At 42.5% G+C, this 8,766-nt stretch overlaps 1 pseudogene; it reads left to right on the forward strand.

Moving 5' to 3' along the window:
• LOC102245244 overlaps positions 1-7,419 on the forward strand; it is a 9,721-nt pseudogene extending 2,302 nt beyond the window's left edge.
• Positions 7,420-8,766: the final 1,347 nt, after the last annotated feature.

Consider the following 8,766-nt stretch of genomic DNA (forward strand, 5'->3'; position numbering starts at 1 on the left):
ATATATATATAATCAACATATGTGTAACTCCATCTATTGAAAAAAATCCGCATTATTAACCAGTACACCTGGTAAAAGCATCATATCCAGCCTCATAATAGCTTCATAACCTTGGTCAAGCTACTAAGCTTCTGTGGGCCTCGGTTTCCCCAGTTGTACAATACAGTTAATAATACCTGCTTCACTCAGATGTTTTGAGAATTAAAGCTCCTAACACATAATAATTGTTTGATAAATATTAGTTATTATTCATGTTCAATAAATACGTGTTGCGTGCTAACAAATATATGCACAGTGCCTTGGTCATAGAAGGTACCTAAGAAATATTTGATGAATGAAAGGGAAGATAAGCCTCTTGCTGTGTCCTTAAGATCTGTCCAGGCTTTGGATATCCAACCCAGCATTCTTTATGTGTCACTGGACAATTGCTGGTTGCATTTTTCCCACCAGCATTGCTAATTCATAGTGAGTGAAGTCCAAAGTATTCCCTTATCAGACACTGAGATTAGCAGGAATAGAGAAATGATTTATTATACTCTTCTTTCTCTGAGATCTCTTCTATTTCCTTGAAAGGTGATAGGGACAAGGTGAGCCAAAGGAAAGGACAATGGAGTCCTTTAAAAAGTTACCTGAGCCCAGCTGGCGTGGCTCAGTGGTTGAGTGTCAACCTATGAACCAGGAGATCATGGTTTGATTCCTGGTCACGGCACATGCCTGGGTTGCAAGCTCGATCCCCAGTTTTCAAAACTCTCAAAAAAGTAGACTTTGAAATTAACAATGAAAAGCCAAAAATGATGTCATCTGAATGAGTATTGGGTGCTGCTTAAATGCTATTTATTGTGCTTAGAAACAAAGTATGCCAACATCTATAGAGCATAAATAAAGTACCATGACATAAACATATTAGCATTTGGTGAGAACAAATGCCTGTAAACACCCCTGACATTTTGAGGCATTTTGCAACAACAGGCATTAGGGAGGATCCCCTGGGCTCAGGATGAATTAGCACCTCAGTAAATTCTCCCTACTGTTAATGATGAGTGAATCAGCCACTTAACTTCTGTTCTATCTGAAACATGGGGAATTCCCCGGAAAAGTTTTCTTAATACTCTTTCCTGAGCAATAGAGAACGTCCCCTGCTTTTTTTTTTTTTCTGGAGTATTAGTAGTATAAAATAACAGTCAAGGATGGGGAGGAGATGGGCGTTACACATGATTTTTAGGTTAAGCATTTTAAAAGGCTGGCTTGGTGGATCATTAAAAAAACAGATGCACCCAGCCAGCTTGACTCAGTGGTTAAGCGTTGACCTCTGAACCAGGAGGACACAGTTTAGTTCCTGGTCAGAGCATATGCCAGGGTTGTGGGCTCAATCCCCAGTGGGGGTTGTGCAGGAGGCAGCTGATCACTGATTCTCTCTCCATCTCCCTTCCTCTCTGAAATCAATAAAAATATATTTAAAAAACAGATGCAAAGTGGGATAAATATCTGAAAAGATAAAACATAATTTATTTTCATGTTAATCATTTGTGCTCATATTTAAGGACATCTAGGTCTGTATAAACCTTAACCTATCTCTCATTTCTGAATATTTATTTATACCATTGTGGTTTCTGACTCCTAGTGTTCATTTCTCCTTCTCTTTCTTTTTAATTACTTTTATATAGCTCCTCCTCTATTAGGTTAAGGTGGCACTAAATTCCCATCCCCAGCCTAATCCAACTTCAAGGGTTTATGACCCAGATAAGCCAATAAGAGTATTCTGTCATTTTGGCCTCAGTGGTGGGCTCAGAGACAGGCTTGTCCCAAGTCAGGCCAATGGGACTCAACCTCAGGACATAACGTGTTTTTCTAGTTTCTATGGGATTTTTGGATTGGAACCCGGATTCTTTGTCCACTGAAGTCGAAGAATGAATCCACTGACAGAGGGTGGTATAGCAAAGATGGAGATTTATTGAAGAACAAGTACAAACTCCCACATGGGGAGAGGGAAAGAGCCCCACAGAATGGACCCCCACAGAATGGACCCCCCCACTCGGGGAGAGGGAAAGGGTCCCACTGAGTTCCTTTTCCCTACGGCTTATAAAGGCTGCAGATCCTGATGCTTTGATATCCCCTCTGATTGGTCACTATTCCCTTAGACTGGTTACTATAGTAACTCCTAGGCTCATGGGACATGTTAGGTTCCCTCCCCACCCTCCTTCCTTATTGTTTTCCTATTCCCTTTGGGCTTTCTTCTTCTCCTTCTGGATGAAGGGCTTCCTTCCCTTTATTTTGTAAATATAGACCTTTTGCTGTTCCCAGCTCCCTCATTCTATGGAAATGTACCTGTTGCACCTTTTCAGCTTCCCTATTCTATGGAAATATACCTTCTGCTGCTCTGCAGCTCTGTGCTTCCTCCATGGTCCCCTTAATTTCCAAAATTTCTCAAATTTCCTAAAACCTGTCTTTTTTTTTACCCCCAAAATTCCTGTTTCAGCAGTATACTAATGTAGAGCTTCTAGGACAGCCGTGGGCAAACTACGGCCCGCCGGCCGGATCTGGCCCGTTTGAAATGAATAAAACTAAAAAAAAAAAAGACCGTACCCTTTTATGTAATGATGTTTACTTTGAATTTATATTAGTTCACACAAACACTCCATCCATGCTTTTGTTCCGGCCCTCCGGTCCAGTTTAAGAACCCATTGTGGCCCTCGAGTCAAAAAGTTTGCCCACCCCTGTTCTAGGGCCTACTGTAAAGGAAAACCTACTGAAAATGAAATCAGCACAGAGAAACACAGTGGGTTTGAGCATTTGTCTTCAGCCATATCTGACGCTGGACCTATCCCTAGACTCTTTGATACCTGGGCCAATAAATACCTAATTCTTTTTTGGGGGGCGGGAGGGGGGAGTGGGGAGGAAAGTTGTAGAGGGAGAAGTTTGTTTCTAAATCCAGATTAAAATGAGTTTCTCTAAAGAACTCAACTGGAGCACACTCTATTGCCTTCGCTTGGAAAACCTTCTTGCCTACTTCCAAACATATGCTCATTTTTCAACGTCCTGCTCAAGCTCCACCTCTTCCAGGAAATCTTCCTTGAACATCCCAGCCCAATGAGCTCACCCTCCCTTACAACACTCAGTGTCCGTATTCCTTGTCTGCCAGGGATTGCTGAACTTGTAGTGCCAGTCATTTTTTTTTTTTCAGGTGATAATTTTATTTCCTAAAAGTTAAAGCCAGTCCTTAAATGTTCTATATCCCTCAGCCTATGTCATAGGAGGTTATGCATAGTAGGTGAGCAATACATATCTGTGTCTTTAATTGATGTAATGAAAAGAGAAACAAGTATATTTCTTATCCACCTGTTGGTCCAGAGTGAAATCTTACTTGAAATACATGATTGCACAAATCACAAGGAAGATAAACAATTACCAGGAATCACAGCTATCAGGATGATGCTATTTGGTATACAGGGAAGAGCAATTAGAAGGTCTCAGAATTTCAGCTCATGCATTAATCATAGGGTTAACATTTTTACTGCTGGTAGAGAAGGGACTCAGGACCAGTACCTTCACTGTTTATAATGTTTCACTCACAGTATTCTCAACATCATAAGGATCTTGGCCACAATCTATATATATAAAGATGAAATATGGAAATTAGGCTGGGATGCCATACGGGTCACGCCCAGACAGGAGGAGGTTGCGCGCAGGTAAGGCCCGGAGTGGAGACAGAGACAAGGGGCCGGCCCCGGAGCCGGAGCAGACATGGATAGGGACAGGGGGGCCAGAGAGAAGACGGCGGGCCCGCCTCCTGCGGAAGTAGCTTGTCTCCCTCCCGCCTCCCGCGGAATTGGCATGGGTCCCTCCTGGAACCCGTGGGCACCAGCGGCTTGCTTCCACCTCCTGCCAAAGCCGCACACGCTGCTCCTGACAGCACACTGTGGTTCCTGCCAGCTCCCGCCGAACGGGCGGTCTACTGCGCCCGATATCGCCTGATGGGCTACTAGTAAGATATAATTGGGTGTTAAACTGAAACCTATAAATAAAATAAATTTCAGGTATTTAAACATCTAAATTCTTAGGAGTCAACACATTTAGGACCATTTCAACAAAGTTACCAAGCTTTAGATACACCCTTTGTCCGAGAAAGGAGGGGTGTTATCCAAGGCGTCCCTTGAGATAAACTTAACCGTGCAGGTGTTCGCACATGAAGTAGTTGCTAGCGAAGAGACTACTCTAAGCAAGCAGGACCAAGGGTAGGCATCATCATCTGACCTTATATTAACATAATTAAGACTGCTGGAGGAATTATGCCACACAAATATATGCAGTTGCAAAGCACACAGCACTTTATTACACACACCAATTCCTGGTGCATGGGTACAGGCTTAATGGGATCCCAGTGGCATTGAGTGGAGCAGCACTACAGTCGTCTCGGGCTGGTGTCTGGTGAGAGAGTGGTTTCGGTTTTGGGGGCGGCATCACCATCAGAGATTCTGTCAGAGATTCTTGCACTCCGCCGTGGTGTGGTGCGGATCAATCTGAGGCTCGGCCATTCTTCTGGCTTCTGACGGAGCGGGAACGGGGACAGCACCCAGACCAGGGGTGATCAGCGATGCCAAAGGCAGCCCAGCGATCAGCCACTAGTGCAGTACTGGGATCAGAGCGATCAGCAATGGCAGCGTGTCCAGCGATCAAGCAATGATCAACCTGAATGGTGTTTGGCGACCCTTTAAATAGCCTGAGGTACCCACCGCAGTCCAGGGGGAGTAGGGGAAATCTGATAAACAAAATGCATAACAAGATCTCAAGTTTAACATTAGTTCCAATGGGCATATTGGTAAATAAACTCATAAACACACTTGGTTTCACTCTCCGGGGGGAGGAGTACAGGTCACTACACATATGGTTATCAGGAGTGCAGTCCTGTCAGCTGCTGCTCATCAATTCCTAAGTCACACAATTCCTAAGTTAATGATTTTTTTTAAACTAAGTTCTAACAGTATTTCTAATTTCTAACTAAAATCAAACATTTCTACTTTAACACCCTTGCTTCAACAGAGAAGATGGTTGGTTGCCTTACTCCCTTGAGCATTTAGTACTACAGTCTCTTCCTTGTCAGCCCCGGGCATTTTACTATCCTCATTCTGTAATCTGTCTGCCAACAGTTTGTAAAACTTTTTCAAACAAGTAGAAGAGCTGTATTAAAATAAAATTATCCAAAATTTGTCAACAACACTGACCTACACAACTGTAAGTCCTACTATATATAAGGACTGAAGGAAGTCCAGACAGTTTAAATGAAGGTTCTGACAAAAAAAAGCATTAGGGCCTAACAAAAGGAGACCTAGACATGGTCTTTGTAATGTAGAGTAGGCAAGGTGGGGGCGGGGGGGGGGGGGGGTCACAGGACAGCAGACTGAGCCTCTTCACAGCCCCGCCCTGTCCCCCCTCCATCCTATTATATTCTACCCCACACTCTTTATTCCTCCCTAAGTGGACTGAATCCATCACAGAACTGAATGAATCTAAAAAAGAGGAATGCGGGGTAGTTAAATGCAATACAATTGTCCAGTCACACAGCAAATTTGAAACTTTCAAATCACAAGGTTTCAAATCACAGCTCGGAGTTTCTGGTCTCAGATTCAGCCACTCTCCAGTCTCCCCACCAATTATATTTTTTCAAAAAAGGGACATCTAGAATACTTTTACAATAAAGATACATTTTTTTAAAAAAAGGAAAATGGTCTTCTGACAAGTTATTTTTAATAAAATTGCTTCAACTAAGAAAAAAGTATTTGTTCAAAATACAAATTTCATCGGCTTTGCCTCATAGATGATATGCTACAGCATAAATCCTGCATGTGACCATTTTCTCACACGATCACTGCAAGGCTCCCTTGGGAATGTTTGTTTTCCTATTCTCATTGCTAACTGGTGGCACTTCAAGCTGAAGAAGATGTTTTTCTTAGTCATTACATGTTTGACTAATGCCAGAAACTACTTCCAGTTCTAATCTCCTGGTGCTTGCCCTGTTGCCCGAGAGATTTGAGTTTGCTGTATGAAAATAGCAATTTAAAGAGATGAAAGTTTAACAAGTGCTATAAATAGCAAGCAGCCCTCACGCTATTATCGTTAACTACGGCTCCACACCCAGTTCCTTTTCTATTGTCTATCATTAACTATTATATCTGAGGTGAAACTTGTTTCTGGTACAATCAGTAGAATGAACAGCGAAACCATAAAGAGATCAAAGGATTAGTGAAAGAATTTCTCTCTCTCACACAGAGACAAGGAACCTACCTGCTTTCAGAGATTCATGCTGACCAAAGCTCCTCTGGAGTTCATAAGTTTAATGTCCATGTCTTCTTCCATTTTCTTTTAAGGAATATCTCAAGTGCTCACCTTATGAAACCTTGTTAACAAGAAAATGACCATTCATGGATAGACATTGCATCCTTAGGTGTCTGAATGGATGCTTTATTCTATACTTACTCTCTCAGTCATAAGAAAGCTTCTTCCCACTAATCTCAGGAATATATTTATACACACTCTAGATCTGCAGGTGCTATGAAATAGAATATTTATAGAGGTGAAATTTTCCAAGCCAGAAAATATTCGGCTTTTCTCAGAAGCAAAAAGCATCATGAGAAAATGTGTGGCGATAGTAGACTGACAGGTTGGCTTATCATATTTTCTGAAATATCTGTGTGTGTTTTTTATTCTTTTATTTCCTCTTCCAAGAACTGGATCAATGTTCTGGTCATTACTGGCCTGCAACGGGTCATCTTTATGATTGGGCCTGCGTTCCTGCTGCCTTTGGTTCTGATGTGCCTAATCCCTTCTGCCCTTTGGAACTGTGTAGGCATCCACTGCCAGCGTCTGAGTGCTGCGCTAGCTTCTGGTGTTGAGGCAACACATAGGCTTTGGGGTCCAGGAAGGTGCTACCTAAGGTGCTCTCTGAGAGGTCAAGTCCCATCAGCCCTTGCACTCCACCTTCCCCTCTCTCCCTCAGCGCTGTTTACAGAGGTGGCTGCCATTTTCTGCTCATCACCATAGCTGCCCTCAGACCCCTTGGGAAGTCCAAGGTCGTCAAAAGAGGGACCAAGAAGTTCATCCAGCAGAAGTTAGACCAATATGTCAAAATTAAGCATAACTGGTAGAAACCTAGAGGCATTGACAATAACGTGCACAAGAGATTCAAGGGCCAGATGTTGATGCCCAACGTTGGTTATGGGAGCAACAAGCGAACCAAGCACTTTCAGAAGTTCCTGGTCCACAATGTCAAGGAGCTTGAAGTGCTGCTGATGTGCAACAAATCTCACTGCAACAAAGCACAGCGTCCCCTCGAAGATCCGCAGAGCCAGTGTGGAAAGAGCAGCCGAGCTGGCCATCAGTGTCACCAATCCCAATGCCAGGCTACACAGGGAAGAAAACGAATAGACAGCCTGTGTGTGCACAGGCTGTATTTGTGTTAAAAAAAAACACCATAAAATTCTGCCATTGAAAGAGGGGCTTCCTAACTGAACCTGCCACCGTGCAGTTTTTTCTCTGCTGCTGCCAACCACGTTGGGGCAGGAAACCTTCTGAGGTGGCCCCTCCTTGCAGTTCCAATGTGACCTGGGGCATAAACCCCTGCTTTTGTCATACTACCCCTTTCTGTATATAAAGTTTCTATCATCTCACTACTCACTGTCATCTCAGGGTGAAGTCCAGGGCAGAGTGGGGCTGAGTCCCTGAGAAGTGGTCAGCATCTTCATCCCTGTCTTGTACTCAGTTGTGTAAAAAATGGAATATGCAGGCCTTGGGAGTTGATCTGACTGTGTTTAACATCTGACTCGCCTGACTCTCCACTCACCAGATGTGTGACCTTGGGCAGAGCTATTTGCTCTTCCCAGACCTTAGTTTACATATCATAAGCCATTCTAATCACATCAACCTCATTAGAGTTACGATGAAGTTTAAGTGAATTATACATGGAAAGCACTTGGAACAGTACCTGAGAAATAGAGTGAATCCATAGTGTTATAAATTTCTGAATTTTACTGTTACTAAAAGAAGAGTTGTTTTCTCTGAACTACCACACAATTCAGGGCATTCTTAGGGCTGTAAATAAAGTTCGTCAAAGCAGCACTTTGAGTCTTATGCTATGATAACCTCTTCTACATATTAAAGACTCCTACCAACTGGGAGAATTACACACAATGATATTAGAGATGATGAAACTGCAGCTGTCACATGAAGAAATGAACAACAAAATAGAGCCAAAAATCATTGAAAAAATATTATAGAGCTAGGTCCTATAGTAAATTAATAGGAATATTATGTTCACATTCTAAATAATAGTCACTTTCATAAATAATATTATATTTGTAATTCTTATTATGTATTTTTCTTAAATAGGGCCCCCAATGTTTCATCCCTCCCTACAAAATCTAAATTTGTCACTGAAATGTTCTTACATTTAAAAAATAAACCCATTTAAGAATTTTATGCATGCCATGCATGCTTTCCAGAAAAATGGATGCAGTTTTTCCTACTAGTTCAGGAAGTTCATCTATCCCCTTAAAGCTCAGCTGGAAATTTCTGTGTGAGAATCCCTGGTTTTAAGGAAGAACTGGCTGAGTTTAGCATTGTATGCAACTCAGTGTAGCATCAGTTGAGAAGGAATAAGATACAATGGCTGTCCTACATTTCCTCACCTGCACCTCAGCTTCACTGCCTTTCTTCCCAAGGATTTCCCCAGCTTCTCACACGTCTTTGGCTTTTCTGCAGCCTCAGTCCACAAAG

Source organism: Myotis brandtii, unplaced genomic scaffold, assembly GCF_000412655.1.
Source record: "Myotis brandtii unplaced genomic scaffold, ASM41265v1 scaffold453, whole genome shotgun sequence".
NCBI lineage: Eukaryota > Metazoa > Chordata > Mammalia > Chiroptera > Vespertilionidae > Myotis > Myotis brandtii.